Source organism: Lepidochelys kempii, chromosome 1 (assembly GCF_965140265.1).
Source record: "Lepidochelys kempii isolate rLepKem1 chromosome 1, rLepKem1.hap2, whole genome shotgun sequence".
Taxonomy (NCBI): domain Eukaryota; kingdom Metazoa; phylum Chordata; order Testudines; family Cheloniidae; genus Lepidochelys; species Lepidochelys kempii.
In genome coordinates, this window is record NC_133256.1 from 293,942,818 (window position 1) to 293,960,887 (window position 18,070).

The following is an 18,070-nucleotide window of genomic DNA, read 5'->3' on the forward strand; positions in this document are numbered from 1 at the left end:
ACACAAGCACAGGACTTTGTGCTAACACACCTATTTTGTGGAAAAGGACCACAAGTAGAAAGTGAGATCGATCAGACTACTCAAATGAATAAACCTTTGAAGGATTAAGCCCATGTACTATATGGAAGCATGAAAACAGATCAGTTCATACTGTATGATATTTCATTTTATGGGACTTTGATAAATAGACATGTCTTTCATAGTTCCTTTTAATTTACAGAAACATGTTTTTTGTTAGTTTGATACATTTTACATCACAGTGTTAAAATTTAGGATCAGATGCTATATAATAAATGTATTGGCATGTTTTACTATCTGTAAACTGCTGTGAAGACTTACTGTTCTATAATATTTTTAGCTTCTGGATTTACACATGGAGGGAAAGAAGATAAGCTATATTTAAAATCTGGAAGGCTGTCACATAAATGTTAGGTTTACATGCTCACTTACAGATTAACTACAATTCTACAGTCAAAAATATATCATCATAATCTAAAGCCTGGTCTACACTACAAGTTGAACCTCTCTAGTCCGGCACTCTCAGGACCTGACCAGTGCCGAACCAGAGAATTTGCCAAACCAGAGGAGGTCAATGCAGAGTGCCAGCGGGTCTCCATAGGCATGGGAAGTAGGGGTACAGGGAGTGCTGCCATACCCCCAGGCTTTGTACCCAGTGTGGCCCCCTCCCCGGGGGCCCCACTGCCACCCGAGGTCCCAGCTGCTCGCCCCTCACCCAAGATCCTAGCCGCTAGTCCCATGTTCTCCCGCTCCCTCCCGGAGCTTGAACGCCGCAAATCATTTATTTTTAACCCCAGAGCAGTCCAGCTGGTTGCAGGACAGCATGGTGGCTGAGCATGATGCCAGGAAAGGCACCTCTGGTGAGTATGCAATTCCAATCAAACTTTAGGGCTACACGCTTTTATATTTTATGGTTAATATGCAGAAAAAGTGAGGTTCGGTGGGTATCTGATTCCCAATGGCTGCTCCAGCTATACAGAGGGTACCCCTGTAAAAGACTGTTTATGTGCACAGGGATGGCCTGGGAATCCTCCATGGACATCTCTAGGAAGCTTTCATAGAGGTATTCTGCAATCCATTGCAGAAGGTTTCTGGGGAGGGCTGCCTTATTTCTTCCACGTTGGTAGGACAATTTCCCATGCCACTCCAGTATTAACTCTACTGGCATCATTGTGGCACACAGCATAGCAGCACAAGGACCAGGTTTGTACCCAGACACTTGCAGCATCTGCTCCCTTGCCATCTCTGTTACCCTCAGGAGACTGATATCACCTAGGAGAGATGGCAGAAGTTTTCATTACAAGTACTCATACCACAAACAATAGAGCATGTGATTCCCCCCACCCATGGTGATTCCCAGGTCCCTCAACCATGGTTTCCCTAACATGCCAATGGCTTGGTTGGCTGGGATCAGCATTGAACTCAGAATCTGCGAGCCCAGGGCGACACAGCATTTAGGAAAGAGGGTGAGTGGGCTTCCTGCTTTCTCTCATGGCTGCAAACCCTTCCCTCTTCCCAAAGCCACTTCGGACAAAGACCATATATGGGAAGCTTAACACTGGTTTCTACTCTCAAAGCACTGTCCATGTTGCTAACGGGAGGGGGCATTGTCCACCTGCTCACATGTGCGCCTGACATGAGTTTCCCACAAGTTGCAGCACAAGGCTCATCACCCGTTGCCCACACTCACCATCACTGGAACAGCAAACCAGGTTCATTGAATAGCTAGGGATTCTGATTAAGTTCTGGCTTGCACTTGAGTCTAATAAGAGGAGTGATTCTTAAATAGCAACCTTGTACTAGACCCAGGGTATGCGCTGACAATGACTGCCTTGTGCTTTGCATGCCTTACAGTGGAAAGTTTGGCCTTCAGCACATCCTCTACACCACCGGAGAAGCTTTCACAGATTAGAAGACAGAAAAGGAGAATGCATGATGACATGTTCAAGGAGATAACAAACGCATCTGGGACGGCTAACACGGAGCTCAGAGCCTGGAGGATTTCATTGTCTGAGAAACTGGACACAGACATGGATAGCCGGAGAGCATCCCAGGTGCCTAAGTGTACCACACAGGATGAGATGCTGCGGATTCTGAAAGACCAATCAGACACATTGAGGCATCTAGTTGAGCTTCAAGAAAAACAACTTGAGGCTAGATTCCCTCTGCAGTCCCTGCAGAATGGCCTGTAAAGATTGCCCTATTCCCAATCCCCCTACCGCAAACATTCCAGGAGGTTGGGGGAGGGAGGTGCAATATCCCTTCCACTCAACACCAGCGAAGGGTACTAAGAACAAAAGGCAATGATTCGAAGACCTTTGATGTGCAAGACTTTGTGCTTACACAGACAAGCTGACTTGGTTTCTCCCCTCCCAATTTTATCACGCTGTTTGCCCAAGGTTAAATTATTTTCCTGTTCTTTCCATTTCTTTATGTTTGTGCAACACAAGTAAAGGTTTTGAGAATGAAATACTCTTTATTTATTCCAAACATGCGGGCTTGATAAGGGGAAGGAGAGGTTCGGGGAAACTGATGCAATGGAGGGGATGGTATGAAAGAAACAATGCAGATAAGTGGCGCACATTACTATGGCTCATTACTGAAATGGGTTTTCAAAGCCTCCCAGAGTGCTCCTCACTGGGCTTTTCTTATTGCCCTGGTATCTGGCTGCTCAAAACTGGCTGCCAGGCTATCCACCACTACGCCCGACCCCTGCAGAAATTTCTCTCCCTTTGCCTCACAGATATTATGGAGCGCAGAGCAGGCAGTGATAACAATGGGGATATTGCTTTCACTGAGGTCTATCCTAGTAAGCAAACTGTGCCAGCAACCCTTTAAACAGCCAAAGAAACATTCCACCACCATTCTGCACTTGCTCAGCCCACCGTTAAACTGGTCCTTACGGTTGTGCAGGTGACCAGTGTACAGCACCAAAAGCCATGGGAGCAAAGGGTAGGCTGGGTTTCCCAGGATCACTATTGGCATTTCAACATCATCAGTGGTTATTCTGCAATCTGGAAAGAAAATCCCTGATTGAAGCTTTCTGAACAGACCTGAGTTCCTAAAGATGCGCGCATCATGTACCTTTCCTGACCATCCCACGCTGATGTCAGTGAAATGCCCTCTGTGATCCACCAGTGTTTGCAACACCATTGAAAAGTATCCCTTTCAGTTTATGTACTCTTTGGCAAGCTGGTCTGGTGCCACGATAGGGATATGCATGTTATCTATTGCCCCACTGCAGTTAGGGAACCCCATCTACTATGTCCTGCATGTTGTCCAGAGTCACGACCCTTCTGAGCAGAAGTCAATTAATGGCTCTGCACACTTGAATCACAACAGCTCCCACAGTGGATTTACCAACTCCGAACTGGGTAGCATGGAGGGAGGCAGGGTACATGTGGTCCATCTATTTTCTATTTACAATGAAGCCATTTCCTGCAAATGTTTGAAAGGGAAGAAAGTTCTTTGAGCCCTTCTCCCCTTGTTAACTAACACCATATCCGCATGCCTTTGGCTCTGGCCACAATCTTGCCCTAAGAACTCAATCCTGCATGCCACTGACAACTGCTGAAAGAAGTACAGAGAGGAAAATTATTAGCATACAGTACATATGTCTTAATATTCATTCAGCTCCTCTGCAGAGAAGTTTGTGAATAGTACCTGATTCGCATCTGTGGCCAAGAAGCACTCATATACTGTGTAAAACCAATCACCCAAGCCTGCTCTTGCTCTGCATCAGGCCAATCTCCCAGTGTCTGCTAACAATAACTGTGAAGGATTGTTAAAACAGCCTCGAATCACTGTGCAGTAGAGATGTGCACAAACATAGGGGATTCTTGGGTGGCATAGATCTATGGTGATAGTTGGGAGTACGGTGTCTTAAAAGTTGCTATGGTGGCTCTGTGGTACACAAGGATGCCTACATGAAGGTGATCCTTCTGTGGCTAGCTAAAATGGCATTAGGGCTACTTTGCACCAGTGGAGTGGTAATAAAGAAGCCTTAATGCAGGAGAGAATCTGACACATTTTAGAGAGAAATGTTTATAGCACTCAGCAATGTGAGCAAATCTCTATACCCTCACTGGAAATTTTGAATGAGGGGATAGTGAACATGATGAAGTGTGGCAAGAAGGTTAGGCCAAAGCATAAATTCTTAACTTACTGTTACAATTCAGTGAATGCAAATGATTAACTGACCTCTGTTGACTCTCTCATCCCACATTCCCTTTTTTATCAGTCTTCTTGTTTCTCTGCCTTCATTCTCTTTTTTAAGTAAGGTTCTAATATTGATGCAGTCCAACATCTGAAACCTGACTGAACACCGCAGAAAAGTATTTATCTTTGTCATTAAGGCTTTATAAAGTGCCAGTCTGGTCTGCGGACTAAGGGTCACTGGCATCAGCCATAAAACAAGGAAGACAATGGGGAGCCAAACAAAGGTCTGATAGAACAGCAGAGAAGAGCAAAAATTGTCTTATCTCTGAACAGTGTGGAGACTTGAAAGCTATGGTTGGAAGGGTGATATTGTTAGTGTTGTTTTGGTTTTGGTAGTACACCACTTTAAAACTATTGGCATAGTTCATGTTAGTAATAATGATAGTTGTACACTTTAGTCCAAATTAGTAACTATTACGACTGTGTCAATTATCCTCCATATCCTCCATGAGATTAAAAAAAACATGTAATCCTGGACGTATTCTAAATTCATTCTGAATTTCAATACTAGCTAGAGACTCAACATTTCCTACACATAGTAGGCTACAACCCCAACAGAACTAAAACAAATAAATACCTTAAAAGCAAAGGAAAAAACAGAATGATACACAAATCTTATGCACTCACATTATTTTAAATTATTTTATTTAATTTCCTTTGTATTGTAGTATAATTTTCACTTTAATTATTTTACCATTTTTAATTCATCCTATAATAATCTTTGCCATTTCTCCATTTGGGGCTTGTCTTCAGTAGAAAAATAGGTCACATTAGAACTTGACCCTGAGGAGTTCTGAAACTAACAAGACGTTAAACATAACTTTGCACTCAGAGTAGACAAGGACAAGTTACTTCTATGGTTCCAATTAAACCATGTTTCTGAAGTTAAACATGTTGCCCCTGCAAACACAGACTGCTGAATTGTGTTTAACATTGTGTTAGTTAACACAACTCCTCAAGGTCACGTTAAAACATGACCTAATTTGCTGGTGAAGAAAAGCCCATACCTTCCTAATCTGGAGGCCCATCTAATGCACTAGTCTGCAAAAACTTTAGTACTCTCAGAAAGTGAGAGGAGACCCATTGAAGTTTATAGGACTACTCAGATGTGTAAAGTTAAACATATGAGTAAGTCTTTGTAAGACTGGGAATAAGGTGCTCCCCACGCCCATTTTGCTCCCCATGCTGACTAGGTAAAATGTGTGGGAATCAAAAGCCCTTAGAGCTCATAACATAATTATTATAAATCAAACAAGGATCTCACAGGAATTGTGTACCAGACAGTCATTAACAACACAAATGGCCCAATCCTGTTCCCACTGAAGTCAATGACAAAACTTCCCACTGACTTCAATGGGAGCAAGATAAATCCCAAATGAAAATATGCTTGTTCATCCTAATGAAGTTAGAGTAAAACCCTTAACAGTTATAAGCTGGATGTGATTCTCAGTGATAGGGTTACACATACCTACTGCATGAAGAAAACAGACACCTAAACAAAGTGTAACATATTACATAAAAGTGGATGGGAATCTGGGAGGCAGTGACCATGAGTTGGTTGAGTTCAGGATCCTGACGCAGGGAAGAAAGGTAAGCAGCAGGATATGGACCCTGGACTTCAGGAAAGCAGACTTCGACTCCTTCAGGGAACGGATGGCCAGGATCCCCTGGGGGACTAACTTGAAGGGGAAAGGAGTCCAGGAGAGCTGGCTGTATTTCAAGGAATCCCTGTTGAGGTTACAGGGACAAACCATCCCGATGAGTCGAAAGAATAGTAAATATGGCAGGCGACCAGCTTGGCTTAATGGTGAAATCCTAGCGGATCTTAAACATAAAAAAGAAGCTTACAAGAAGTGGAAGGTTGGACATATGACCAGGGAAGAGTATAAAAATATTGCTCGGGCATGTAGGAATGTTATCAGGAGGGCCAAATCGCACCTGGAGCTGCAGCTAGCCAGAGATGTCAAGAGTAACAAGAAGGGTTTCTTCAGGTATGTTGGCAACAAGAAGAAAGCCAAGGAATGTGTGGGCCCCTTACTGAATGAGGGAGGCAACCTAGTGACAGAGGATGTGGAAAAAGCTAATGTACTCAATGCTTTTTTTGCCTCTGTTTTCACTAACAAGGTCAGCTCCCAGACTGCTGCGCTGGGCATCACAAAATGCGGAAGAGATGGCCAGCCCTCTGTGGAGATAGAGGCGGTTAGGGACTATTTAGAAAAGCTGGACGTGCACAAGTCCATGGGGCCGGACGAGTTGCATCCGAGAGTGCTGAAGGAATTGGCGGCTGTGATTGCAGAGCCACTGGCCATTATCTTTGAAAACTCATGGCGAACCGGGGGAGTCCCGGATGACTGGAAAAAGGCTAATGTAGTGCCAATCTTTTAAAAAGGGAAGAAGGAAGATCCTGGGAACTACAGGCCAGTCAGCCTCACCTCAGTCCCTGGAAAAATCATGGAGCAGGTCCTCAAAGAATCAATCCTGAAGCACTTGCATGAGAGGAAAGTGATCAGGAACAGCCAGCATGGATTCACCAAGGGAAGGTCATGCCTGACTAATCTAATCGCCTTTTATAATGAGATTACTGGTTCTGTGGATGAAGGGAAAGCAGTGGATGTATTGTTTCTTGACTTTAGCAAAGCTTTTGACACGGTCTCCCATAGTATTCTTGTCAGCAAGTTAAGGAAGTATGGGCTGGATGAATGCACTATAAGGTGGGTAGAAAGCTGGCTAAATTGTCGGGCTCAACGGGTAGTGATCAATGGCTCCATGTCTAGTTGGCAGCCGGTATCAAGTGGAGTGCCCCAAGGGTCGGTCCTGGGGCCGGTTTTATTCAATATCTTCATAAATGATCTGGAGGATGGTGTGGATTGCACTCTCAGCAAATTTGCGGATGATACTAAACTGGGAGGAGTGGTAGATATGCTGGAGGGGAGGGATAGGATACAGAAGGACCTAGACCAATTGGAAGTTTGGGCCAAAAGGAATCTGATGAGGTTCAATAAGGATAAGTGCAGGGTCCTGCACTTAGGACGGAAGAACCCAATGCACAGCTACAGACTAGGGACCGAATGGCTAGGCAGCAGTTCTGCGGAAAAGGACCTAGGGGTGACAGTGGACGAGAAGCTGGATATGAGTCAGCAGTGTGCCCTTGTTGCCAAGAAGGCCAATGGCATTTTGGGATGTATAAGTAGGGGCATAGCGAGCAGATCGAGGGACGTGATCGTTCCCCTCTATTCGACATTGGTGAGGCCTCATCTGGAGTACTGTGTCCAGTTTTGGGCCCCACACTTCAAGAAGGATGTGGATAAATTGGAGAGAGTCCAGCGAAGGGCAACAAAAATGATTAGGGGACTGGAACACATGAGTTATGAGGAGAGGCTGAGGGAGCTGGGATTGTTTAGCCTGCAGAAGAGAAGAATGAGGGGGGATTTGATAGCTGCTTTCAACTACCTGAAAGGGGGTTCCAAAGAGGATGGCTCTAGACTGTTCTCAATGGTAGCAGATGACAGAACGAGGAGTAATGGTCTCAAGTTGCAGTGGGGGAGGTTTAGATTGGATATTAGGAAAAACTTTTTCACTAAGAGGGTGGTGAAACACTGGAATGCGTTACCTCGGGAGGTGGTAGAATCTCCTTCCTTAGAGGTTTTTAAGGTCAGGCTTGACAAAGCCCTGGCTGGGATGATTTAACTGGGAATTGGTCCTGCTTTGAGCAGGGGGTTGGACTAGATGACCTTCTGGGGTCCCTTCCAACCCTGATATTCTATGATTCTATGATTCTATGATATTATACTTTTTACGGGTTTACAGTTCCATGATAAAACCTGTCACATTCTGTGAAAAAGACGGCAATGTTCACAGCATCTTGTAGCCTCATAAACTACTAAATATAGATTATAGATTGGTATCATAAACTATAGCTCATATGGATCATATAGACGAGAGGTGGGCAAACTACGGCCCGTGGGCCACATCCAGCCCGCAGGACCGTCCTGCCCAGCCCTTGAGCTCCCAACCGGGGAGGCTAGCCCCCGGCCCCTCCCCCGCTTTCCCCCCTCTCACACAGCCTCAGCTCGCCACACCGCGTTCTGGCCCGCCGCTCCAGGTGGGCAGTGTGGCGGCATGGCTGGCTCCAGCCAGGCGGCGGGCTGCAAACTCCTGCTGCTCTGAGCGGCATGGTAAGGGGGTGGGGAGCAGGAGGGTTGGATAAAGAGCAGGAAGTCCTGGGGGGCAGTCAGGGACAGGGAGTAGTGGGGGGTTGGATACGAGTGGGAGTCCTGGGGGGCCTGTCAGGGGACGGGGGTGTGAATAGGAGGTGGGGCAGTCAGGGGACAGGGAGCAGGGGGGGTTTGATAAGGGTTGGGGTCCCAGGGGCGGGGGTCCTGGGAGGGGGTGGTCAGGGGACAAGGAGCTGGGGGGTTGGATGCGTCGGGAGTTCTGAGGGGGGCAGGCAGGAGGCGGGAAGTGGGAGGGGGTGGATAGGGGGCGGGGCCCAGGCTGTTTGGGGAAGCACAGCCTTCCTTACCTGGCCCTCTACACAGTTTCGCAATCCCGATGTGGCCCTCGGGCCAAAAAGTTTGCGCACCCCTTATATAGACTGAGATTTAGGCACTCTACTTGTGTGTGTATGTCCAACTCTGTTTAGAAACCACAGCTAAAGAAGAGTTACATGCAGTCTTCTGGGATCTAATATTCCATATATATTCAGCAAAACTCCCACTGAATAACTGTATGGTTAAACTGCTAATTCAGCACAACAGGAACATGATTATATTATGTTTATTTAAATATTGAACAATTGTTAACGCCAATTAATGTTCTACTGTAGATAGGACTGGGTTACTTTATATGCCCATACAAACACACTTTTGTTCTTCTATGTACATTACTTTTTCTAAACATATCTCGAACCACTGTGTCATGCATTGGTTACCTGAATAAGGAGTGCAGATTGCCTCCCTAGTATGGACTAGAGGCAGTCAATGAATTCTGGGTCAGAATGTGGAGTAGCAGTTATGCAACCTATGCATGACACAGCATTTTCAGATAAATTCAGTAAAAGTATGACTCATAAAAAGAGAAGAACAGAACGGGTAGTTCACGTAATCGATCCTTGCTGATCCTAGAGATTCTGCAATATTTAAATAAATAGAACAATATCCTTCCCATTGTGCTGAATCAGTATATAGTCCATAAAAAATAAATTTGCTTCATACTCTTGTCTAATTTAAAACTATTTATTGTATATAGAAGGCAATACGAACTGAAACAGCTAGACATCCCTAACTTCCGCCAGGAGTTTGTCCACAAGAACTGTTGTAACTCAATGAAAACTGTGTCCATTTTGCTCAGCTGAAGAATATGAAAACTCACTTGGTAGAAGGCATTTCCCACTACATACGAAGTGTTTAAATGCATTTCTACATAATGTTTTAAATTAAAATAAGCATTTTCAAATTTAAATTTTCTAAACTAAAACAAAAATGTATAAGTGTTTTATCCACCAAAGAATTCTTACAATGCTCAGGTTTGGAGTCCACCAGTCCTTGCTCATGCAAAATCCCCAGTGTGTTGCCATAAATATTGCAGGGAAAATGTCTTCACTGAGAGCTAAAGTATGTTCATTTATACATAAGAATTAAGGGAGAAAATAACAAACAAACCAAATCATTCATTAAGGAAGAAAAGGTCTGTCTACTATCACTGTATATAGGACCTTAGTGTCGACCTCTATTCTTAAAAAAATAAAAAATAGACCTGATATTAAAATGGATCAACTATTGATGAAAATGAAGTTTTACATTCAGTAGTTGACTGGCTATAATACATATATGACCTGATACTACAAACACTTAGGCATCTCAGTAACTTTTCATACATAGAACTACTCACATGCATTAAGTTAACCACATGCACAAATATTTGCAGAATTGGAACCTTTTAAAAATATTCATCCATGCCCTTTCTATTGTGACATGTTTTTGCAAAGAATACAAAATTTGGGACTGACTTTGCAACCCTTAACCATATAACTTGAATAGTCCTATTAGTAGTCAAATACGAGTGGCAAAAACAGGCTTTTAAATATCGTCTATATTAAAGGTTTTCCATCATAGTTTTAAAATTAATTATAGAAAATTAATGTTTTAGTTATAGTGGTTTAAACACTTGAAGCGCCAATATATGGAGAACAGAGGGGAGTTCACAAAGAAATTCTCAAAGAAAAAGTTAAATTAATTATAGGAAAGAGTAAAATTAAAATTAAAAATCTAAGTAAGCCATCAAAAGCAGGAGAATTCTGGGTAAAAGAGATACTCTGAATGTATTTAGGACCAAACTTTCACCTAACTCAACACTGGTGGTTATAGCCTGGTGAAAATGCATCCTAACTTAATTTCTTATAATTTCTTACAAAGTAAATGTGCTCAAGAAGATGCAGTTGTAAGAACAGAAGATACCTATTTAGCTTTAAGATACATGCCTCTATTTTTTAACAAGTAACTGGACTGTGAGTTGTGGGTGAGCTAAGGAGGTGAAATTCTCATGCACATAGTCATACACCCTATGACGAGAGCAAGAATGCATTGCAGCCATATAGTCATTTCTCCAGTGTATGTGCTGCCTCTCTGACCCACCTGGAGTATCTCTGTGCTACAGACTTACATTAGTTGAACCTATGTCAATTAATTTATCCTGATGCAAGCTAATAAAAGTGCATCTACACTTAAAACACACATTAACGTGTAGCGAGGTTGCTGTCCCCCTGCCCCACACACACACACAAACAAATCTACATTGTCACTGCCATCAAGTGTGTTGGACACAGTAACTTCTGGGCATGCATCCCATGGTTCCCAGCACTGCTGCAAACTGCTCATTGCATTGGACATTTTGGAAGAAACTGTCCGCCCCTCTTCCATTAGAAATTATGGAAGTAAAGTTCCAAACCTCAGACTTCCACAATTCACCACCCCCTCCCAACAGTGCTGTGATTTGATGATGATCTGACGCACACCAGCTTCAGACAGAGCTTCAGGAGAGGCCTTTCTATTTTTAGTAGAGCTAGTGGATGCCATCTCTCATGATGGATGAAGAGCACCCTTTCTAGTGGCAGATCTAGACCCAGCCCCTAAAGGCAGAGTGCTATGGAGACATGGGATGGACAGCAATGGACTGAGAACTTCAGGATGAGGAAGGCTACTTTTCTGGTACTGCGTGAGGATCTCATCCTAGCTCTGAATATCATAACACAAGGTTTAGAAAGGCGATACCACTCCAGAAGTATATGCCCATTGTCCTTCGGAAACTGGCCCTACCTGAAAGTTAAAGGTCTGTTGGGAGCCAGATTACAGTTGGCGGGTCCACCATAGGCACTCTAGTAATAGTTGTTTGTAAGCCAATAACTGCTGTGCTGCCTGCATATGTGTTAAAGGTGGGTAATAATCCTTGAGATAACTGCAGGTTCTGAACAGCTGAGGTTTCCCAAATTGTGCCAGAGCCATAGATAACTCTTATGTGCCCATATCTCCATCCCCACCACTCACCAAGGAGCAAATGCTTATATCAACAGAAAGAGCTGTTGGCCCAGGTCCTCTGAGGTATTTAGATGCCTAACTCCCACTAATTTCAATGGGAATTAGGTACCTAAATATATCTGAGGATCTGGCCCATTGCTCCCTCATGATGCAGACCGTGGTAGACCACTGGGAGAAATTCAAAGATACACATGTTAGACACACCTGTAAAGTAATTCAGGATTGTTCAAGAGTGTGCAGACAGGTACATTGTTCCCACGAAATAATATGAACATGAATGGAGTCTTTGTTTCCACTATGATTCTGGGTAACCCTGTCTACCCTCTACTGACAAAAGTTATGAAGGTTTTGCCTGATGTGCAGTATCCTGGCCAAAGATGCCATGGTGCATTCAGGCCATTGGATTAATGTAAATACACATCCCATGGCTCCTCCTCTGTCCCCATCATTGTTCTTCACACTGACCCTCGTGGGACTAGTATGGAGGCATTTGCCAATTGCCACAGTTTCTCTCCCTTGTGAATATAACACCATTGTGCGGCCTAGTACTGGCCCTCTGAGCCACTCTTCCATTTATGCTATTTTTGTGGGGCCCACAAAAATGTAAGTGACCTTTTCCAGATCTGAAGTGGACTGAGGGCTTTGTTGACATCATAAATTATGTTTATACACAAACAATGACGTAACTGTGTGACAAACATCTTTGAGATTCTAAATATCTATTTTAAAATTGATTTTCCATCACCAGCAAAATTTACAAGAACAAAAATTATAGCTCTGATCCCTGAAGGAGCTAGACAATAAAAATCAGTGGGGAGAGAAGGGGGAGAGGGTTGCGACAGTGGAGGGAGCTTGAGCTAACAAATACTATTCCCCAAATTGTACTATATTATCACAGAGCAAAAAGATAAACAAAAAACTGATGTTAATTTCATACAACACAGGGGAAAAATCAATATTTGCTGAGTGGAAAAGGTCAAGATTAATGGAGAGAAATACTATTTTTAAACCTCTTAAGAGAATGTTATAGAGTGAAAAACATAAAGTGAAAATCTTTTTCATGGTATTTGGCAGTGCCCTTTTAAGGCTGACTCATTTTTGTGGGTGGGTATTGTTGTATATATTAAATGCAGAATCCACTGTTCTGAGTGAACTCAAATACAATGGCACAACTGTATGGCTTAAAAAGCAAAGGTCAGAATTCCTACCTCCTTTTGGTATAAGTCTAAATTTTAATATATTTAAAATTTTAATTTAATTTTGTTTAAAAAGTTGTTGTTTTTTAACATAATGATTTTGTGGTGATAATATTGGAAAGCTATAACTAGGGTAGGATAAATCCAGGAATATATATTTGAGAATTAAACAAGATTTTGAATGATACTTTTAATATGTGCACTACAATTCCTGTTGGCTTCAGTGGAGTTTTACTTGAGAAAGGAGTACAGGATAAGATCCCATAATAGCCTGCCACAGTCTGTCTGTGTGAGGTAAGAATAATGCATGAAACTCCAGCAAAGAAAGTATGGAAACCTCAGCCCTATATACATCTTTGTGGACCAGTGGGTTTAAATAGTTTTCAGACCCATAAACCCAGATGTTTTGTTCACCCACACACACCTCATCCTTCTTTTGTGATACCATGGACTGGAGCCTGGACAACTAGCTTGGCTCCATTAGATGCAAGGCATTACAGAGTTTTCCTGCATGACTTCTTTGCCTCCCAGCCCACTGCTGTTACTCTGCATAGGCTTCAGAGTAACAGCCGTGTTAGTCCGTACTCGCAAAAAGAAAAGCAGTACTTGTGGCACCTTAGAGACTAAGCAATTTATTTGAGCATGAGCTTTCGTGAGCTATAGCTCACTTCATCGGATGCATACCGTGGAAACTGCAGCAGACTTTATATACACACAGAGATCATAAAATAATACCTCCTCCCACCCCACTGTCCTGCTGGTAATAGCTTATCTAAAGTGATCATCAAATTGGGCCATTTCCAGCACAAATCCAGGTTTTCTCACCCTCCACCCCCCCACACACAAACTCACTCTCCTGCTGGTAATAGCCCATCCAAAGTGACAACTCTCTACACAATGTGCATGATAATCACGGTGGGCCATTTCCTGCACAAATCCAGGTTCTCTCACCCCCTCACCCCCCTCCAAAAAACACACACACAAACTCACTATCCTGCTGGTAATAGCTCATCCAAAGTGACCACTCTCCCTACAATGTGCATGGTAATCAAAGTGGGCCATGTCCAGCACAAATCCAGGCTTTCTCACCCCACCCCACCCCTTTCCCCCCCCCCTTTTTTTTTTCCAGGGACACACACACACACACAAACTCACTCTCCTGCTGGCAATAGCTCATCCAAACTGACCACTGTCCAAGTTTAAATCCAAGTTTAACCAGAACGTCGGGGGGGGGGTAGGAAAAAAAAAGGGGAAATAGGCTACCTTGCATAATGACTTAGCCACTCCCAGTCTCTATTTAAGCCTAAATTAATAGTATCCAATTTGCAAATGAATTCCAATTCAGCAGTTTCTCGCTGGAGTCTGAATTTGAAGGTTTTTTGTTTTAAGATAGCGACCTTCATGTCTGTGATTGCATGACCAGAGAGATTGAAGTGTTCTCCGACTGGTTTATGAATGTTATAATTCTTGACATCTGATTTGTGTCCATTTATTCTTTTACGTAGAGACTGTCCAGTTTGACCAATGTAAATGGCAGAGGGGCATTGCTGGCACATGATGGCATATATCACATTGGTGGATGTGCAGGTGAACGAGCCTCTGATAGTGTGGCTGATGTTATTAGGCCCTGTGATGGTGTCCCCTGAATAGATATGTGGGCACAGTTGGCAACGGGCTTTGTGGCAAGGATAAGTTCCTGGGTTAGTGGTTCTGATGTGTGGTATGTGGTTGTTGGTGAGTATTTGCTTCAGGTTGCGGGGCTGTCTGTAGGCAAGGACTGGCCTGTCTCCCAAGAGCTATTACCAGCAGGAGAGTGAGTTTGTGTGTGTATGGGGGTGGGGGGGTGAGAAAACCTGGATTTGTGCTGGAAATGGCCCACCTTGATTATCATGCACATTGTAGGGAGAATGGTCACTTTGGATGAGCTATTACCAGCAGGAGAGTGAGTTTGTGTGTGTGTTTTTTGGAGGGGGGTGAGGGGGTGAGAGAACCTGGATTTGTGCAGGAAATGGCCCACCTTGATTATCATGCACATTGTGTAGAGAGTTGTCACTTTGGATGGGCTATTACCAGCAGGAGAGTGAGTTTGTGTGTGGGGGGGTGGAGGGTGAGAAAACCTGGATTTGTGCTGGAAATGGCCCAACTTGATGATCACTTTAGATAAGCTATTACCAGCAGGACAGTGGGGTGGGAGGAGGTATTGTTTTATGATCTCTGTGTGTATATAAAGTCTGCTGCAGTTTCCACAGTATGCATCCGATGAAGTGAGCTGTAGCTCACGAAAGCTCATGCTCAAATAAATTGGTTAGCCTCTAAGGTGCCACAAGTACTCCTTTTCTTTCTGCATAGACTGGAACTCTCAAGGTCCTTTCAGGGCTGACATTTCTGATTCTATTCTATAGCCTTCCACAGCCCCTCAGCAGCATGTAGGATTTCACCTGATCTGCATTATGTGTTTAAAGGATTTTCATATTACTCTTATGCACTGATACAGTTAATATATGGAGCTGCTTATACAAACTGCTTTGACACAATATATTTCTTTTATAGGCCCTTTGGGAAATGTATGAAGTTACATTTTAAAACCAAGTGGATAGAAGTAACTTTTACAATGTTACTATGCATATAACTTACAATGTTTAGTTACAAAGCTATAAAATAAGTCACTGTGCTGAATATGTGCAATAGACAATTGTATTAAAAATGTTTTGTTTTGTTTTTTAAATATATCAAGAAGAATCAGTATGAATCCAGACCCTTCTAAATCACATATATTTTTAAAACAAGGGTTTTTTTCTAGTACATTACAGGAAGGGTTCTGCACTTGCCAAATTCTTCAGGTGGTTGCTGATTTTGCAAAGTAGTTTTTATGATGTTGTGACATTGCACCCCATAATGCTGTATGGAAATATGCTTATGAAAGTAAATATGACATAACTGGAATATGTTTTATGCTAGATAGGCCATGTAACATATCTCTGCAAAAGTTATGATCTACTGAATATATTCATCCTATTTGTATGCATGTATAATTTTTGTACTCAAAGTTATGAATATTAGCTGTGTACTTGTTTGAGTTTAAGTAGCCTTAGTAAGGCATTTAGTCAGCTTCTTTAAAAATGAATTTGCAAGTTAAGTGCCCAATCAAGAAACACTTAACAGACAACAGATCTTGGAAAACTCCAATCCACATAAGAAGTCTACCTGAGGACGTTCAAGGTAGCATGTGAACAATGGCTGCTACCTGTAAGTTCTGAGTCATGCATGGACATGTGACTTACCCATATGGCTCCAAAATTCCATTTTGTAGCTGGATTCTACACAGGGGGAGGGAGGGGTGTCCACCCACAAGAGACAGTCTATTTAAACCCCTGGAAGACCCCTCCATTTTGTCTTCAGCTGGCTCAAGAGATACCTTCTCCAGCCCCAAAGGATACCTGAAAGAAACTGGAACAAAGGACAGTAACCACTTGGGTGTGAGTGATCACTGGACCCAGACTAGAAGGAGACTAGTCTATAAAAGAAGCTTACTAGAACATCTCTGACGGTGAGATTTCATCTGTAATCACTTTATTACTGTATTAGGTTTAGACTTGCATGTTTTATTTTATTTTGTTTGGTAATTTACTTTGTTCTGTCCGTTATTAATTGGAACCACTTAAATCCTACTTTTTGTATTTAATAAAATCATTTTTTACTTATTAATTAACCCAGAGTATGTATTAATGCTTGGGGGTGAGGGGCGGGGAAGGGGGGGCAAACAGCTGTGCATATCTATCAGTGTTATAGAGGGTGAACAATTTATGAGTTTACCCTGTATAAGCTTTAATACAGGGTAAAAAGGATTTATTTGGGGTTTGAACCCCATTGGGAGCTGGGCATCTGAGTGTTAAAGACAGGAACACTTCTTAAGCTGTTTTCAGTTAAGCCTGCAGCTGTTGAGGGACGTGGTTCAGACCTGGGTCCGTGTTTGTTATAGGCTAGCGTATCTGACTCAAACTGGCAAGGTTCTGGAGTCCCAAGCTGGCAGGGAAAAAGGGTTAGAAGTAGTCTCAGCACAACAGTTGGCAGTTCCCCTTGTCACAGATATATTTATTTATCAGGATTTATACAAGCATTAAGGCTGCTTACTCACATGCTACAAGCACCCTTCACATAACTTTAAAATACATCAAATCACAGGTTTTATTTTATATTGAATACCTAAAGAACAAATCCCACTTTCGGATGCAGACAGGTAACCCATGTGAACACTTGTGGGTATGCAGGCCATTCAGCTGGACAGTGCTGTTTTTCTATCGTTTGCCCTCTGTCCAGTACAGAGACAAAATGGGACATGGTTTTGACTGGTATCATGCACAGCAGACAGCATTTTGAAGAGCACATCACTCCACGCCTCACCAGCATGACTTCCCCTGTGCCATCATGCTGGCAGAGGCAGGGGTCACACCAGCAGGGGTCAGATCATGTCAGCAGTGGCACAGTTACATCACGAGCGGCAGAGTCATGCTGATGGGAAAAGTCACAGATGCGAGGACACACCGGCAGGGTCAGATCGTTCCTGGAAGCCCTGAAATGTCCAGGTCCCGTATTCTGGGGATGTGTTAGTGGCCACCCTGCCTGTGGCACATTTGCCTTGATCAGCCCTTTGCTGGGCACTGAGCATCTCTTTCCAAGGCGCCAAACTTCCCAGCCTCATTTGCCTGAGGGCCACATTTGACAACCGAACTCACATGTGGTTTTAAAGGGCTGTGGTGGCCGAGCTGGGCCAGTGCCCATGGCTAGCACCAAACCTTGTAAGAAGAGTGTCAGCAGATCGCCCCCTGATCTCTCCCCAGCCACCATTTGGTGCCTTCCTTCCGTTCCTTGCCAACATACAAACAGGGCAGCTCCGGGAGGCTGCTGGCAAACCTGCTGCGCACCCCTGGCCCCAGCACTGGGTCACCAGGCTATCCCCCAGCCAGCGGCACCGTGTGCGGGTCTGTACCCGCAGCCCGTGCACCCCTTGCCCTGGTTCAGACCCGAACAGAGGGAAGGGACAAGGCAGCACGGGCGGGGGGCCGGCCCTGGCAGCGCGGGCACGTGAACAGCGCGTGAGGGGCCGCC

The 18,070-nt window shown here is 43.7% G+C and overlaps 1 long non-coding RNA gene across 2 annotated transcripts in view; it reads right to left on the minus strand.

Moving 5' to 3' along the window:
* The window catches only part of LOC140905188 (uncharacterized), a 93,145-nt gene that overhangs the window by 74,247 nt on the left and 828 nt on the right, over nucleotides 1-18,070 (minus strand). For both annotated transcript variants that reach the window (XR_012156785.1, XR_012156784.1), the window contains exon 2: nucleotides 16,246-16,411. This is a non-coding gene — a long non-coding RNA (uncharacterized lncRNA). The remainder of the gene's footprint in view (nucleotides 1-16,245; nucleotides 16,412-18,070) is intronic.